The sequence below is a fragment of the Lichenostomus cassidix genome, chromosome 2, assembly GCF_008360975.1.
Source record: "Lichenostomus cassidix isolate B80296 chromosome 2, HeHo_3.0, whole genome shotgun sequence".
NCBI lineage: Eukaryota > Metazoa > Chordata > Aves > Passeriformes > Meliphagidae > Lichenostomus > Lichenostomus cassidix.
The window spans coordinates 82,621,073-82,639,684 of NC_139482.1; the positions used below are offsets into that span (position 1 = coordinate 82,621,073).

The 18,612-nt window shown below is 38.9% G+C and overlaps 1 protein-coding gene across 1 annotated transcript in view; it reads left to right on the forward strand.

Moving 5' to 3' along the window:
- Nucleotides 1-281: 281 nt before the first annotated feature.
- Nucleotides 282-18,612, forward strand: part of IKZF1 (IKAROS family zinc finger 1) — a 98,790-nt gene continuing 80,459 nt past the window's right edge. Inside the window, exon 1 of the mRNA XM_085052193.1 lies at nucleotides 282-357. The gene's annotated coding sequence lies outside the window, so the exon portion shown is untranslated. The remainder of the gene's footprint in view (nucleotides 358-18,612) is intronic.

An 18,612-nucleotide genomic window follows, 5' to 3' on the forward strand; every position in this document is an offset into this window, starting at 1 on the left:
CCTCCTGAAGTCTACCTGTCTTTTACTAGGGGGTTTACTGAAATAGATGCCAGAGCAGCACAGTAGCAAAGCAAAGACACAGGTCAAACTAGTATTGGTATAACCTTCTCAAATCTCTCAAGATGGAAACAGATGGTGAAACTATTCCATGCTCCTTCTTCAAGAGTTAATTAATATTTACCTCAAAATCACTTCTCTTCTTGTAAGTTAAACCATGGCAGGGCAGGTATGGAAACCATGAGTAATGATAAATTTGCAAATGTCTCTCTCATTCTTCCTCTAGATCACACTCAGGGAAACTGTCTCCTCAGCAGACCTGAGCAGTGGATCCAAAGTGCTGGTTCTGCATCTCTCAGGGTAAGATCTAAACTTGCATTTTCTGTACCCTAGCTAAGAAATGTATTTATTTTATTTAATGTGTAAAAAGAGCCTACTACTGCCATTTGTCCTTTTGTGTGGGAATCTATGTACTAAAAGCTGCTGACCTAAAAGTAATATGAATCGCACCATGGATTGGCAGGAATGAAGTGCACAGCTGCTCAGAGGGATCTGGACTCTAGCAGTTGTGAGGTGTGCCTGGAGATCAGGGATTTGCCTGGAAGAAACAAAAGTATTGATAGGGTTAGAGTTTGGTGTTGAGTGGAATGGATACCAGTATCGCATACATGCTGGATTTGTGTGCCCCAGTGCCTCCTGTGAATGTAGCCCAAAGCTTTCCTATGCTGCCCTGCAAAAGTGCCTCAAGTCTGTTCAAATGGGAGATGAGAAGTTAGGCCACTTTTTATGCTTTTTCTTACAGTTCCCTGAAGGGTTAATTAGTTTTTAGCAATAATAACTTCTTCTTCTTTTTACAGAACTTTTCATTAATTGCATCCAACATTAGTTTTAGGGAAACTAAGGCAAAAAAACAGATATTTGCCCAAATTCACACATCTAGTGAGGCTTAACACTAAAGGCAGCTTAGCTTTGTGTATTGACTTTTCTTTGCACATGCCCCCGAAGTCTGACTTTGGAACTCAACAATTAAAACTAGCCTGTACTTCACATTCCTGAAGATTTGTACTAGCCAGAAATGAGAAAGGCCACAAAATATTGAAGAAAAAATACCTCCAATGGAACTGCAAGGAACTTGAACAGGAGATTCATTTGAGCAGGAATTTATTCCCAAATAAAAAATGCATACGTTTTTGTGAGTATGTATATGATACATACTTTTAGTATAACCATGTGACGCTACAGAGCTGCATGATACTGTACATAGTCCTTTACAGGAAATGCACAAGCAGAGCACAGTCTCCACTGGAAGTGTTTCAAACTCGGGTATTTGGTAATACAGATAGACAGTGTACCCAATCTCCTCTGCATTTGGTTTTCATGGGGTCTACAAGAGTCAAGAAAACAGGGAATCATATCCCTCCTTCCATATTCAGAAAAGACACACAAATATTAATCTAGTATTAAATCTATAGCCTAGAATTTTAATATTTGGTGGGTTTTTTGAGGAGGGGAAGTAAGATTGATTTGTAAGTATATCCATGTCCTCTTGCCATAATTTATTTTAAGAAAATGTATTAAGCATTGATTTTCAAATCTGACCTGTAGTTAATTCCTCAGGTGTATGGCTGTAATGGAGTTTATTGCATCATGCCCTTGGTCTTCCCTTCTCATGGTAAATTTACATATTTATTTAATTCTTTGTCCATCATGTAGCATTTCGGTATTATCCCTTTAAAAATGTGAGTTTGTTGAGGTTCTTGCAGTGCTGTTCATTCTGCTAGCTGCCAGGAACTGCTCTGAACATCAACTAAATCCTGAAGTTTTTTAATTTATTTTTTCCTTGTGTGTGTCTGTGCCTTGAAAACAGTTAGTTACAGCTGCGTGACTTCTGCACATTGTTTTTATCATCTAAAGACCTAAAGATAGAGAGTATTTTCTCCTCTAGTGATCTGCTACCTGGCCTTTTCATTCTCTCATCCTTTGAAAAGCTTCTGCCTCCCTCCTAAATATGCTTCCTCCCCACCTTTCTAGTCCATAGCTTCCCACTGTGCCTTCTAGCATTCAATCCAGCTCAGGAGGCACTAAAGCTGCTTTAGAAACAGGAGACAGGAAAAGCTGCTGCCAGATCCCCAGCAGTCAAGGATCCCTGTGAAAAGGGGGATTCTCTGAGGGAAAAAATGGGAGATGGAGCTTTCGTGGCTCCACGTGTGCTACACAAGCAGAATCAAAGAATTGGTGGAGAACCCAGGTAAATTTTATCTTGTTTGAGGAATATCTGTTTGAAGAATAATGTGGTGGTAATTCAGAACATCTCTTTGACTGATGCCTCACTGCTGCTTTTTCTTTTCCCTACTGTTTCTTATGGTCTCTGTGTGACACACAGGCAAAAACTAGGTGTTGTTTGCAAGACAGAGCAAGAATTTCCAGAGTAAGACTAAAGGGGGTGCTTGTTTCCTGGAGATTAGTTCATAGTTGGTGTGACTCAACCCTGATAAGATCAGTTTATAAGAGGATGGCTGATCATGATTTCTGATTGGATATTTTTTCTTTTAATTTCTTTAAAGGTCTATTTTTGACCCAGAGTGCTATTTTGTAGTTTGCATTCATGGCTAGAGAAGCCAGAATGCTATTGCAGTCACCAGTGGAAGGGTTGGATTTTAAAGGATGAGTCTTCATAATCTATGTATTAACTCATCTTTGTCACACAACTCTCTGAGGAGATGCTGCCAAAGCGCTTGTTCTCATACTCAGCCTGTATCTGTGTTCCAGAGAAAGTCTATGCCTGACTGTCTCTGGTCTGCAGGACACTGTATAGGCTTCTGCTTTCAGGAAAAAGGATTGAATTCAGAGGCAAAGGCCTAGTCTCAAACTACATAAGACCAGTGGCTGGGTACTCTCAGAATCCAAGCTTAAGGCTCCTTATTCCTCCCTGTTCGCTCACATAAGTCTGTATGAATGAAGTAGTTTAAAGGTCCGTGTGTAATACAGAGAGGAAGACTCTGAGATTGGAAAAGACTCAACCAGGTTAGTGCAGAACTCTGTTTCAGTGGGATCATTTATGAGCTGAGAAAGCCATCATGGCCAAAATTTACCGATATTGCTGCATCACTTAAGGGTGAGAAACTGACTTCAGCACATAAATGTGCCAGGGTGCTGCAAACAACCACTGCAGTCCTTTTTTTGGCAACATATGTGGTGTATTAGAAAGGCAGTTTAGGAGTGGCCCCTCTCAGCCAAGGCTGTTTCTAGTGCAGCTGGAAGATTTACAAAATTACAAAAATAATTTTCGAGAAAGTAGTTAAATAAGAGAAAAAAAAGTGGATTTCTATGGCTGAATTATTAAGAATTATAATTATTTATGTGTTTATTGTTTATTGTTCATTTCTGGTGAATATTTGGAGCATGGAGTTGGTGAGAGAGAATGGATGAAAAAGGAGAAACAAGACATATGAAAAACTTCAAATTTTGAAATCTGTTATTAAAAAGCTTTTACTTTCTGGTGGGTTGTTTTGGTTTTTTTTTTTGGTTGGTTGGTTGGTTGGATTTTTTTTGTTAGTTCCTCAGAAGGAAAACAATTTCCCCAGGAAGGTCTGTAGTTGAGTGCTACTGTGAGAATTTCCATCAGTTATATGGCACCTACAGTAATTGAAGCCTAAGATCAACCTCAAATTTAGAATAATATGTAGGTTTTGTCATAACCACTTTTTCCCTATGAAGATACTAAAACATTGTGTCCATAGTTAAAAGACCATTCAGAGATGCGTAATTGCTGAAGTTTACAAGTCACCCAGTAGATGAGGGTATATTCCAAAGTATTTACACTAAAACTGTTGATGTTCAGGAAGAGCAGCTTTTTTTCTGAGGCAAGTCTGAATGTGCTCCCTTCCAAGCAGGGTGAAATTCTCAATGGTCTCTTCTTCCACCTTCTGCCCCCACAGATTATGTGAGAAATGTTTCAGCATCTTACTATATATAGTCAAGGCTTCATACTCTCCTGCTGAGGTCAGTGGGAGGTGCTGAAACCGAGATGGGGGAGGAAATGAACTGCGTAGGAGTGAGCTGGTGCATCCTGAGCCTGGGAGGCAGTGGGAAGAGATGGGTCACCTTTGGCCATCACATCCAGCAAACCTCTCAGTGGAGGTGCAAGGGAAAGGGTTGGTGCAAAATAAGCTCTCTTAATACTCGTGTGGAGGTGGAGTGGGGCTTTTGCCTTAAATGAGAAGCCTGAGGTGTCTCAATGAAGCTTCAGGGAAAAGGTGGGACTGAAAGATACCCATTAGAGGAAATTGCAAATATGTTTGCAGCTCCTCTTGGCAAGCTGGCTGAGTGTGTGCTGGGACAATCTCCACATGGGCTGGGCAGAAATTACATAGGAAGAGTCGTGTATTCCAGTGATTTATGATAGGAAATTTCCCATGGCTGAAAGCTTTATCATGGCTGGATTTGACTCTCTCTTGTAGTAGGCATTATTGTTACAATCTAAATAGCTGACCAGTAAATATTCCTCAACTCTCAGAACTTTCCTCCCCTAAAATTGAAATCTGGTAATGGAGAAAAGACACAAATTTCAAGTGACTTTTTTTAACAGTTTAGTGGATTGTTTTGGGGGGGTTTTGGTATGTTTTTAACAAAGTAATTTTTTTTAATTGAGTGTTAAAATTAACACTGGGTTGTTAATCTAAATGTTTGTCTGCACTAATGATTGAATTACTTGCACTTGAGGTCACCTAGCTTGAAGGGCTGAGTTCTTCACAAACAGGTGGAAAAAAAGGAGAGCCTGCTCCAAGCATTTCTCAGCCTTGGAAGCTCAGGGACAAATTATCTACTTTGGGGGAAAATGAGTGGTGTGTTAATATTTTTTTAGACAGGGAGTTTAAATTAGAGACATTAAACAGCAAAATTGCGGGGGAAAGCTCACACAGCTTTGAATGGGACCTGCAATTTATTCTCCCTTTAGATGATATGTTAAGTCTGATGGCTAACCACAACCACTGAACAAGGATTAGAGCAGCTTCTATGTAACTTGGCCTGCACTTTTCAAAAACAATTTTTTTCTCAGGCAGAGATTCCTTCTGTGAGTAAGGAATGTTCATAATCTAGTTTTAAAATGTGAATATGCTTTTGTTCACAGAAGTAGAGCTAAGTGAGGAAATGGACACAAGTTTTCTCAAATGAAAAACCTTCCTCTGCTGGTTTTAGAATTCAAGGAATATTTGTGAGTTTGTGTCTGAACCAAGCTCCACTGGGTTAGTCAGTACCCACTTCTAGCTCCAGGAATGTTACGCAGGTTTAGAATGTCAAATAAGCAAAGTTTACATATAATTCATATTTCAGTAAAATACGCATGACTGGTATATTCATTGGGTAATTTTTTCTTTCAAACCCAATGAAACGAAAGAGGAGTTGGTGTATTGGACAAAGCACTATGTATCAGAATTAGAAAAGAAAAAAGGAAAAGTAGAAAAGAGGAACTATTTTATTAGGCTGCAGCTCACATTCTGTATTTGGCATCTGTTTCATTATCTCCTATTTCCTGATGATAACATAATGTCCTCTCTTTTCCTGTTGCCCAAGCACTTTACAGAACATGTGTTGCATGCCTGTTAGCAATTATGGACAATTTGCCATTCACAGCTTCTTTTTACATGACTTGATCTCAGTTCTTTTTCAAAATACTCCCTCCCTCATTAGTGGAATACATCTCCCCCTTTCCCTTGCTGTGTTATACATTGAAGAGCAGCTGATGTTACCTGCAACAGGTATTAAAGCTACAGATCCATTTGTGTGCATTTGGACTGAGTTGCCATTCATGGATATTACCCTTTTGGAAGTCAGGGGGTGCTCCTGGTGGTCCTGGGGGCATGGGACAGCCTATGCTTCACTAGGTGTTACAAGGAAACAGCTCTGTTTCAATTTCTTCCCAGCGTGGGTTTTGAACAGCAAACTTACAGAAGCAGTAAGATCCTCTGTAGTCATGGTGGGTCTCTCACTGCTTTGTGAGCAGCATAAACAGGTTACGTGAGACCAAGAGACCGGTTCCCTCACTCATGTCAGGTGTATTTGCACATGGAAATATAAAGCCAAGCTGAAATCTGCTCTTAAACTTGCTGAGAAAGGTTTCTCTTCACCCTGGAGACCCAATTACCTTCCAAGCATGGTTCCTCCCCTGCCATACAGCACACAGTTTCCCCTATATGGCAGTCATGGATCTTGGAAATGTCACCAGCTCTGAACTGCTCTGACTCTCCTCTCCCACCTGGTTCTTGGTCACAGTGTCTATCCTGGGCCCTCAACAAGAAACAAAGATATGTTTTCACAAGAAAATACACCCACTCTCCTTTTCCACAGCCCTCTGTTCCTCTGCTGGAAAAACATCCCCTGCTCAGAGAATCTGTCAGCACCACTGGTTCAGCTTGACCCAGCCTTACCCTTCATCTTAACCTTTTTGTTTCAAGTGTGTGGGTTGTACCTGGATGGATCCACACCACAGAGTCTTCTTTACAGCATTCTCATAGGTACCAACCCGATGGAATCATCACTTCTGAGGTCAAGGGCAGGAACTCCAAAACTATTACCTGAATCTATCTCTTCTCTATCTTTTTTTTTTCAGTCACCAAGCAGGTGCTCAGCATCTCATCCTCCCATCTCAACTTGTCATCTTCTTTGATGTAAGAGAGAAGATACAAGTAAGTACCTTACCAATGGTAATAGTCAGTGACTTCTTTTCAATAACTAGTGGGTTTGGGTCAATGTAGGTCCACAGTTAATGTCAACATTTTCTGACTGATGAAAGTTTTCAGTGATGCATTTTCTTGTCAGGTTTGACAGTTCATTCTGCAGGAACTCCAGTGCAGGCTGTAAAGTGGTTAGCTTTTCTTTGTCATTTTCACTCCTGCCTTATGTCCAGGCATTTCTCCCCCCATTTTTCATTATTTTTTCCACAATGTGTATACTGGATTGGGATTTCTGTGCATGTGTTCTTTATTGGTATCCATTTGCCATAGTGCTTGCCCTTTTTTTTTTGGAAGGAACTAGCGGCTATTAGGGTTTGTTTTGCAACTTCTTGACCCATAATGATGAAATTTGTTACCTGGACTTTCTGCAGAGTAAGGCTTGTTTCTTCTATTACTTCATTTTAAGAGAAGTCTTTCTGGTGCCTCCAGAAATGCTGAGTAGGGATCAATGGGAATGCTTGAGTATCTGACAGAAGTATCTAGTCTGCTTTTTTAACTTTGGATTTCAGGTTAAAATAACAACCTCAAAATCCTGAATTTCTCAGATCTCTGATTCTACCAGTAGTCCCTGCAGTGGTCAAACACAGTTACAGTATATCCTGCTTTTCAGGTGCCAATCCTAGCAGCATTCACTGCAGAGCTGCTTAGGTGGTTATTTAACTTCCACTCAGCCTGAGCTGCTGAAGACCACAGTTTGTGTAAAAATGTTCTAAAGAATGAATATATGGATACCGGCTATTACTATGCTGAGCAAAAAGCTGATATACTCATAGCCAGAGAAAAATTCTATTTCTTCTGTAATGTATAGAGTATCTATTAATCATCAATGGTTCCTGGATTGCTAGTAAGTGGAAGTAAAATATATTTTCATATAGAGTATTCTACTAAATCTCCCAAATTGTCCCTCTTTTAAGTTACATTCAGGGAGAAGCTGAGGTATACATTTGCTAGAGTAAGTCTGTACTCATTATTTGTTTATGTAGATATTGAGACATACCTTATCCCTTATGTTTCATATCAAGGGGAGTGACTAGATCTGAGAAACTCTTGTATCAGAACATGGAGAGTGACTTAGGATCTTGACTGTTTTTCTGAACAGAATCCCAGGGAAAAAAAAATTATATTCCACAGATGACATAATACAAAAATATCACAGTATATGTCAGTTGAACTACCAAACCACTCTTTGATGTGCTTTACATGGCTATGCTTTTTTTTAATTAAGCATCATCTTCAATTAACAGTTTTCCTGCCCTGAGATTGTCAAGTTTGTAGGATTCCTCTCATAATCTGACTGCATGTGACATTGGCAGAGATTCAAGACATGGGGCCTTAATTGAGGGAGATTAATGTCAAGAGGGTATGGGTGATAGGAATGTCCCTCTAAGTATATGGAGCACTTGCAACCAGGACAGCTTTCATATATGAATCCTCTGTTGGTTCCTAAAACAGCAAATGGAAGTTTGGGATGATCTGGTCTAAGAGCAGAGACCGAACAACAAGAAATTTCTGTCTGTTGGAGTTTTCTGTCTCATCTGGAACATCTAGTGCTTCAGTGGGTGGGAAATACTACGGCAGTAAGGAGGCACAGGAGAAGGTCTCTCGCTGCCTACGCTTTTCCCCATAAAAGTACACCAGCTGAGTGCAATGATAGGAACACAGGAGACCTAAATAAAAGAACCACTCTTGGCCCTTTTGAACGGTATAAGAATGGATCTTTGGCTAGGGCACCTATTTTATTGAACAGTGAGCAGCTGCTGCCGATATGCAATTGAGAACTGAGGTCTATTTAGAGAAATAATTGCTTTAGTTTCCAAGATGCTCCTGGAAATAGGATCTAAATTTCTCATTATAATCTTATCTGGCAAAATACAGTATGTTCTAAACAATAATTAAAATTCTTAAATGAAAAATTCTCAAAGAAAGCAGGTCAGTCTTCCAGGTTTGCAATGGCAAAAAAAGTAGGAATAAACAATCCTCTTGTAAAAGGGAGAATATTATTTTTGTCCTGTTCTCTCATCGAAGTGAGAAATGGAACACCTGAGCTCATCCTCTCTGGTGTAGTGCTTGTGACTGTATTTTTCATGTGGAGTATTTTTCCTTCAAAAGAAAAATCAAAAACAAAGAGAAAGGATCTGGATACTTTTGTTTTTCCAGCCCACCTCACAGGATATAATGTAGAGTGCTGTATTTTCTTCATTTCTCCAGATTAACTATTGCATTTTGGTAATTTTTTTAAAGTTGTTCCTTCTTAAATTGTTTTTAAGGGATAGTGCTTCTCAAATGCACCCAAAATTACACTAAGTTTTTAAAAGTGTGTGAAGTTAGCAGTTGCTTGCATCTTTCTGTTAAATGTCCATGTTCCTTTCTTATGCTGATAATCTTCATAATACTTTTTCAGAACGGCAGAACTGAGAGTGCAGGTAGGACCCTAAATACACAAAACAGAACACAGGTAGGACCCTAAATACACAAAAAATCATTCACATGAGTATAATCTTAGAGTCACTTCCTAAATACTATCTAATACTGGGAATCAGGACATTGGTTAAGAGGCTGCTAATTCTGAGAATTCATGTCCTGCATTTTATAGTTAAGAATTTCTTCCCTTTTTCTTGTACTTCACAACAAAAGTTTTAACACTTGCCATCTCCCTTTTAAGTGTGGCTGCAGGATTAATAATATTTTCTAAAATTCAGCTGAAAAACAAACTTTCCTTACATGGCATCCACATTCTGAACCAAACACAGATGTTATCTATCATTTGTCTATCAAATAAAAATAGATGCCTTAACATTTTAGGACTTCACCTTCCACCTTTTTGTTTCCTTTTTCCCTTCCTGCTCCTACTAGCCCTGATGGTTTAGAAATGAGAACTGCAGGATTAAACCTTCAGTAACAAATTACTTATTTCCAGAATTTTTATTTTGCTTGCACATCTGCCCTTTTAAGTCTTTGTTTTCAAATGAAAAATCTACAGTGACTTCCCAACAATCCCCTCTGAGTATTCACTTGACTTTTTCCAGAAGTATGGATAACTCATCAGTCTTGTGGTTCTCAGCTGAAATGAAGCTTTGTAAGAGATTTTTTTTAAATGCTAGTTTTGATGAGTGAGATAATAAATGTTCAGCCTTTATCTCTTAATCCACTGGCTGATGCCATGCAAAGATGTGAATATGAAGGAAGAGAGCCAAGTGGGCTTCTGCCTCACAAAGTGTAATCATTCCCTTTGCTGTTTATCACACCAAGCACCACAGTACTATCTTCCTCTGTGAGGAGCCTCTTGATGTGCTATCAGCTGAACTCTGATCCTGGCAAGGAGATTTTGGGGACACTGGAAAAATAACCTCCCACTGCAACGCATCTTGTTCCTGTGACACTGTCTTGGGGAAGGACAGTGACAATTCCTCTTTAGGAATATAGTAACAGTGTTGAGTGTTCATGAATCTGAAGAGCTTTGCTCACCTGTGTTATATCATAAAACATAATTAAATTATTGGAAAAAGAAAGGGAAACAGAGAATAATTGATTCACCTTTCTACAAGCCATCTATTTTCTTTGGGGAAAAAGAAAAAAATCTATTTTTGAGGGGAAATCTATTTTCAGGTATTTTTTACCTGTTTTCTAACAATGCACACAGATAAGACAGATGGCTCATTTTGTATTTTAAAAATTGCTGGGGAAGCACTTCCTGTTGTAAGTGGAGTTGGTCTTCCTAGCAACTGAAGAAGTCCAAGCCTAGATAGGATTTTCCCACGGTACCCAGGTCTTCTTTGCCTGAAATTGCTGAAAAGAAAAAAATGGGCAGACAACCATATGTGTAAATTGCCCTGAACAGCAGAAATTGAAGGGAAACAGGGCCTTAAACTACAGGCAGGGACATAATTTACCATCTCTCTGATCTCTGTCTAGGTTGACACTCTGTTCATTTACCAGGCATTGAACCTATTCTGTAATTTTTTATTATTTCTCACATGGATTTTTCCTATCTCGGCCTGTTGGAGAGTATTGCAGGGGTGCCTGCAGGGATAGCAAGTTACATCAGCCAGCAGTGAGAAGTGTGGGTGATCAGCATCTCATAGGTTTGGACCCTTCTATCAAGACCTTATTGATGGAAGTCATAGAGCAGGGCCAAAGCACTTTGCCACAGCCTGACTCAGAGTTCTCTCTGCTTTGAGTGATGCTGTCAGGAGATATCCACACTGTGTTTCACAACCCCAGCAGCAAAATAATTGCATCAGTTTACTTGTGACTTAAGAAGGAAGACTCAAGAGCAGCTAATGTATAAGCAAGCTGATCTATAATTACCCCAAGAATGAGTTTGAGAGCATTTTTAGTGATATAAAATGTAATAGCACTATTACATAAGCTCAGCGACAATCATACATCTCTAAATGGTTGCAGACTGCCTCTTTTGACAGCTGTGGTAGAAAATGGATCACTGGATGGTCATGAAATGAATATTTTCCCTAATCAGAATGGAGAGCTTTATTACCCCTATAATTATTTGTTTAGCAGTCACTTATTAATTTTTTTTTAATTCATGAGTAATAAAATGGGCCTGTTTATTAAATAACATTTTAATTGGGAATCATTTTTAACTTGTGCCAAGCTCTTAATGTTTTCTCCTATGCAATTACTTAGATAAATGCTTGTATTTCTGATAACTCCAGTGACTCCATAAGCCAAATGAAGCTTTCCCTGGTATACAGCTCATATAACAGGCTCCAGATGTCTTAGCTTCCCTCAAACAGCTAATTTTTAACATATTGCAACAGAATATTACTTATTTCACTAAATCATTTTCACAGACTCCTGATAGATACTGTATATTTACAGCTCATTTGAATTCAAATTTACTAGTTTTGCTCAGCTAAATTTCTTATTGACTGCACTGGGAAGCTTGCATTTAAACTTTTTTTTTTTTTTTTAATTTCACATTTTCATTAAAATACACCTCAGAGGCAATGTTGACAAATCGTTTTGCAAATGTCTGCATATTATTTGGCCATGCATAAAACTTGTTTAAAACATTATGAATGTTGATGTTATGTTGAGTAAATATCTTAAGTGTTGATCTCAAAATAGTCATGATTATTCTGAGGAATTTCAAAGGTCCTTCTTTCGTCTCTACGATAAAATCTGAACTTCAGGGGTGGGGGATTTTTTTTTTCCTCTTTGATCCTATTTTTTGAATGAGGACCAGCATAATTTGGGTGTCTACTTGTTTACGTTGAGATATTAGCACAATTTCTTCTTTTGCCCTGAGACTGAAACCCTTGCACTGGTCAAAAAGAGAGATGGGTGTCCTTTCACTGACACAGAATATGAGTAGATCATGTGTTTGTTAGTGCAAACAAAGCCTATTTGGCCACATAGAACACTTAATTTTGGTATAGGTATTAGGCTAATGTATACATTCTGGTAATAGCAGGGGACCTACAGATTTCTTGCCCGGTGCCAGCTGATTTTAGTGAACCTTTGCAGATTTCTTCTTACTGACATTTTCACTTTCTAAATACATATTTTCCAGAGTTCCTATTTCTTCCTTAGCATTTCCATGCAGGTTTGGGGTTAAAACTTGCCATTACACATAGCAATATACATTGTCCAATGTGACTCAGTTTCAAACATGGGCTTGTATTTAAGTCCTTTGTAATTTTTAGGACTCTGAACCTTGTGTCCCAGAGGTATCTGGAATACAAGTTGTTCAAAAATCAGTCATATTGCACCAGGAAACTTTAGTCAATGCGAGGTATTCCTATATAAAGGAAGCCATGTGTTCTTTACTTTTAATGGAAACCTTTACTTTGGGATTATTCTAGTATATGGTAGTTACCATTTCTCAGTAAACACTGGATGCATAAATCCAGTTTAAACCCACTTTTGAAGGATGATTGAAGAAAACTAAGGGTTCAAGATGACGTAAATGAGAAACAGATTCTGTTCTGAAGCTAACATTTCCATTCACTCACAGGAACAAAGGAAAAAAGAGAAGAAACCAACTGAATTTGAGTGAGGACTGGCCTGCAGACCCAACTGATGGCTTGTCTGCTTGTCAGATACATAAAACAATTTTCAAAAATGTAGGTGTTTTCTTTGGTTTTGTGCTCCAGGTCCTTGTTCCTGTGGCTTGTTTCCTTTCTCTTTTTTTCTTCCAGTCTTGGGTGGTCAGTCTCACCATCCCTTATGACTTTTCTCAAATCTTCTCTGCTTATAGTTATATGCTTTACTGTGTAGTAAAAACACTGGACACAACAAAATTATCTTTCATTTTTACAAGAGGATAATACTTTGACAGGCATCACTTACAAGTGAAGCCTTGTCTATATTGATACTTCTGTGTATTTTATCTCACTTTATCTCATGACAAAGCAGGATGGAATTGAATGCATATTTTTCATGTGGTTAGAAATTAGATTTGAGATCCACATCTGGATCCTAGGGCTTCTTTGGCCTTTTTGGATATTCTCTCCAACACAAAGATGTTCCAGTGTTGAATTAAAAATTATGATTGAAAAGATCCTTAGACTGCCCCCATTTAGGGCAAATATTATTGTCTCTGTGATGTGCTGCCTAATTCCCAGGAGTAAGAAAATCACCACTATATAGTCTCTGATACTGTCAGAGCCCTTTGGAAGCTTTCTAAACTGACTTAGAGGTTAATCAACCTTAGTTTTAGGGCAGATCTGTAGTGTCCCTTGAGTGCAAAAGCCACAGGCAATTCTGCCCAATGTTGCTAAACTTCTCAAAACCAAATCCACTGAGGTCAGTGCACGAGGAGGGAAACAATTCAGCTCTGCTCGTGTTGGCTCTCTTATGGTCCTTTTCTTCATCCATTTCAGCTGGGAAGCACAACCTGGTATTTGATATTCACAGCCCTGAAATCAACTTCGATAGTTTAGTTTTACCTAGAATGTCTGGTTTTTTCCTGATAAAACACAGCAAAAGCTCCTCCTCTAACCCTGCTTCCTGCTCTCCCCACACAGATTTTTATCTGATTGTCCCTGTTACAGCTCTAGGAGACCTAGGTTTAAGTTCCCCATCTGCCTGAGGAGAGGAGCCTGTATTGGTAATAAGAGAACATGGTCGTTTGATTGAACTGCTGAGGTATTGGCCATTTGGGGTAATGCTGTCTCTGTCTTGCATATTAAATCCTGACAGCTTTCAACAAGTGGAGGAAGAGGCTTGAAGCCAGGTGCTGTAGCTGAGCGCTTTTCTTGACTCCACAGGAGTGCACAGGAGTTGCAGGGATTCAACCAGCAGGGTGCACAAGTAAATCTTCGTTTGCTTAGGCAGAGGAGGGATGTCTGTGGATGCACAGTGTGTTCGTGGTCTCTAACTGCTGGCTTGGGGAAAAGCAGGGTGCTGACTTCACTGGGGAAACAAACTAAGGGGCTGCCAGATTGAGGTGGCAGATGAGTCTTGATTTGAGAGTCTGGGTTGTTGTACTAAGTTACCTAAGCATAAAACAGCAACATAAATGTCAGTTTAAGACCTTTTGTGCATCAGCTTCCCTGACAGTTGGGTCTGAGGCTTCGGCACAGCCTATGTCTGAGCTTCTTCTTCCTCTCTGAAAAAGCCTTCTGATGTGAAGATTGCCTTATCATGACAACCTCAGCTCAACTGAGTGTTTGGAGACATTCTTTAGACAAGATAAGTTTCCTTTTTGCAAGAAAAAAAAAAAGCAAGAAAAATGAGGAACACTGGTGCACTAGGGATTAATAGAAGTTTTTCTTCTTAATCTGTTTCAAAGTCTAAGAGACTGCTACTATGTCTAGCTGTTCTGGTTTCAAGGAGAGAGGCAAACAATGCTTGTCAAACTTGACTCTGAAAAGACACTAGCTTTTTCTGTAGTGGTATCCCTCAGTTTCCATTGCACTGGCTTGTCCTATTTTAAATTTGTAATGAAAGAAAAAATTCTAAAGCTGGTAATCATGCGCCTTCCTTGTATAAAAACACATCTTGTTTTTATCATCAGTAACCTGCACTACACAAGAGCTCTGACACATACATTTCAGGATAGATTAGGAATTGCCTGCTCCATTTGCATAACATTAAAATCACTGTCTAGATACACAAAATAAAATGAATACCTTCCTGATTCTCTAGTATGGGCTTGCATGAAAACGATTTTACCTTCTTTTTTTTTTCATGAAAGCAGCAGCCCCTCTCTTTATTTAGTAGATTGGGAGAGAAGGATTTGATAGCTGAGTGAGGGGACATCGATGTAATTTATTTTTCTTGGACAGCATGCTTACTGCATTTTTAAAAATAGGGCAGGGGGTAGGGGGGAAGTGTTGCTAAAAAAGCTTATGGAGAGTGTGACAGACTGACACTATCTGCACTATCTGAGTCCCCATCATTCCTTGCAGCTGCCAGAAGCCAACCGCTCATCTTTCCAAACCACAGGCTCATGCTGGTAATGGTATGATTTCCTCTATCTTGTGTTTTGTGTCTGTACTTCAAGAAAAGTAACCCCCTCAAAACTCTACACACTCAGTTAATCAAGACAGTATTGGCTTCTCTCATCCAACTGAAGTCATTCTTGCAATGCTGGGATGAGCAGCTGGAGGCTTCGTCTTCTGTCCCAAATGATGTTCACCCTCATTCCTATTTTTCTAAATTGTATTAAGCTTTAGCATTCTTCTGACTACAAAGTAGCACCCTCATCAATTGAAACAAAAGAAAAAAAAAGAAGTGGTGTTCATGTAATTGGTTTCATACTAATATAAAATGTTTAGTATTTCACTTTCTTAGGAAGGTAATTTACATACTACAAGTAAAAAATGCAAAATCAATATTTTTTTGTTGCATTTATCATCACTGGTAATGATCATCACATGAGGGCTTTTAAACTGCTGACTCTGTGCCTATAAATGTTGGAAGTAATTGGTGTTTTACCAAGAGAAGTAAGGCTATGCTGGTATTGAAAGTATTCCTATTCAGTGATTTCTTATGACTGGAAATAACTTACAGTTTATTCTTCAACCAACCATCTTGTACTACACATGAAGCCTTTCCCACTATATTGTAAATACTAATTTCAGTCCTTCTATGCCTATTAAAAACAGGCTGTTGTTGTCAACTTTAAGAAACCTTAAATCTGGTTTCCACAAGGCCACAGAATGAGTATTTTGAAACAACAAAGAAAATCAGGAGCTGTTCTCAGTGAGGAGCAATATGGGTGAGAAAGAAAAGTTTCTTGTTTGAAAAAGAAATTGCTGAGTGGTGGAGGCAAGTTTCAAAGGCTCATTGAATATCAGAGCTTATATCTTGATGGGCAATAAAGATTATAGGTCAAAAAATATTTTAAAAAACCCAGAATCTTTTTTTTTTTTTAAGTGACGGAATGAATTGTGCATTAAGGTGTTTGTGAAAAGGTTTCATTTGATTAAAGGGACAGGCAAACATAATGATCCCTGTATCCATATTCTGAATAAACATGACCGCAGCTTATCATGATGAAACAAAATTTATGAAGAAAGAATACTGCAGTAATCAAGATATAAGGGGATGAGAAACCAGAGTTAGCTGTTACAACTGTTGGATGTATAGAAATAGTTTTCAAGCATTTGAAATAGTCTGAATGTGAAAAACATGAGAAAGTTATGAGCAGAGGATGAATGTTTGGGGTGACAATGTGAGAAAACAGGCAGGATGCTGATTTGGTGTACTATGATTCAGAAAGAGGTTGTGGTCAGAACCCAAGGGAGAGAAGTGACACCTGGTTTGGCACTGTTGAATTTGAGCTTAGAGAAATAGTCTCAAAGATATGTTAGAGAAGGATGAACTTTCAGTTTGAACAGAAAATTACAGAAACCAGACAGTCTGTCTATATGGAATTGCTAGCTGCAATTTAATTGGAAAAGCACCTTGCATCTTCTAATTTTGGAGGAGCAGTGTGCGATGAAGAGGTATAGGACAGAACCCAGAAGCCTGCCCAAAAAAAAAAGATTAAAGAACAAGAGGGACTTCCAAAGGTCATAATGAAAGTAGGAGGAGAACTTAAAGTCAGCACTGGTTTGGAAGACATCAAGAGAAAGGAGATAGTGTTAAAGAATGCAGAAAGGGCAAGAAAGAGAAGAATAAGTATGTTCTGGCTCTGAAAATTGGCTGTAAAGTGATCATTAGAGATTTTGACCAGAACAGCTGGGGGTGGTGAGAAGAATATCACTATATCCTCACCCATACTGATTATACTTCACAGGCATCTGGTTTGGCTACTGTGTAAGACAGAATATTGGGTTAGATGATCCTCTGATCTCACCAAGTTCAGCTGTTCCAAATTTCAGGGGAGTAAAAGGTGCAGAAACTAGATTAGACACTCTTAGGGTGGAAATGGAATACAGGAAATCTTATCAGTGCTTGCAGACGGGACGCTCAATGTGTTCCAATATGAAGGGGAAATGTAGGAGGTAACTAGCCAGGCAAAGGAAGTCAAGGATGGGAGAGCCTGCTGCAGAATTGGCATGGGAACGGGGGAGATGGATTAGCACAAGTAATGAAGGGAGTAAGAATGGATGTGAAGGAAATTGAGGGAAGATTTGGTGGATGGAGTTACTGGGGAAACTGGAAGAATTAGAGGAAAATATCTGCAAAATTCCTGTGCCTGTGGGAGTGGTCAAGGGAAGCCGGAGGACATGAAGGAAGCAAAGTGGTCTATTGGGAGTGTAGAGGTCATACCAAGCCAATTTGCAACTGTTATACCCTTGCAAAATGGGAACTGAAATAACACAGTGAAGTAAAATTGAAGTAATCTGTTATTTAATTATTAATATAAGGCTGCAATATAAGCATTGTTATGCACTTACAGCTTACAGTGCTTTGGTCGAATAGCTGTACACAGAGATGACCAAATTCTACAATTGCCTCAGAATGAGCAAAGAAAGCATGATTCCCTCAGTGTTTTGGATTTACCTTTGGGCCTGCCACATGGCTTCCTCTTCCACTCACACCCAGGGCTGCTGGGAAGGTTGCTCTTCCTACAATGCAGCAGCAGCAGCTACCAACTTTCCTTCCACTTGATCTCCACCACCCTTGTCAGTGGGAGATTGGGTGCATAGATTGCTTAGTCCTGAGCAGTCTCACCCAGAGCTCAGAAGTCCAGGGTATAAAACAGGTTGGCAAGTGCTGGAAGGTGTACATTAGACTTAGCAATTCCCTAAAAAAAGTATTTTTGGAGATTATTTTCCCCAAAATGGTCTAATTGAATTTTGGAAGCCAATACCACCATATACAGGCCTTCCTCTAGGCAGTCTAAAAATTACAGCCTGGCCAAAACCAGCAAACTAGTCCTATCAAGATTACCTTACTTTGCCACATGGCAGTCAATTAAAACTACCTAAAATACATCGAGTTCTCACCTCACTAGAGGAACACAGATAATATGGAGTGGTATAAAAGTATCAGATGAACTGGAAGATGTTTTCACCTGAAAATACTGGAGATGGAAAATAGAGGTTCCTCCTCAAAAGCCAAACTCAGCAGACAGGTTCTGACTTTGCTTAACTATTTCTGCAATAGGAGAGAAAGGAGAACCCTAACTACAGCTCTTTAGAGGGTACAAGTAGCATTTTATTACTTTATTTAGTTATGCATTTATTCATAAGATAAATTAGAAGGTGTGTATGTTCATGACTTTTTTTCTTTCTCTGCCTTAATGTAGTTAATAATCTGAAGTTCCTTTATTTTTGTAAAGCCTTTCTATTCTTAAATAGGGCAGTGATCCTGATATTTCTTCATGTTCTGAATTTTTCATGGAAGGAAAGGCTCTGAAAGAATAACCATAAAGAGGGTTCATTTGTTCTGTTTTTTATATTTAAATAATATTTTTAGCTTTGTTTCCCTATGAATTTTTCCTTGAAATATTACCATTTTC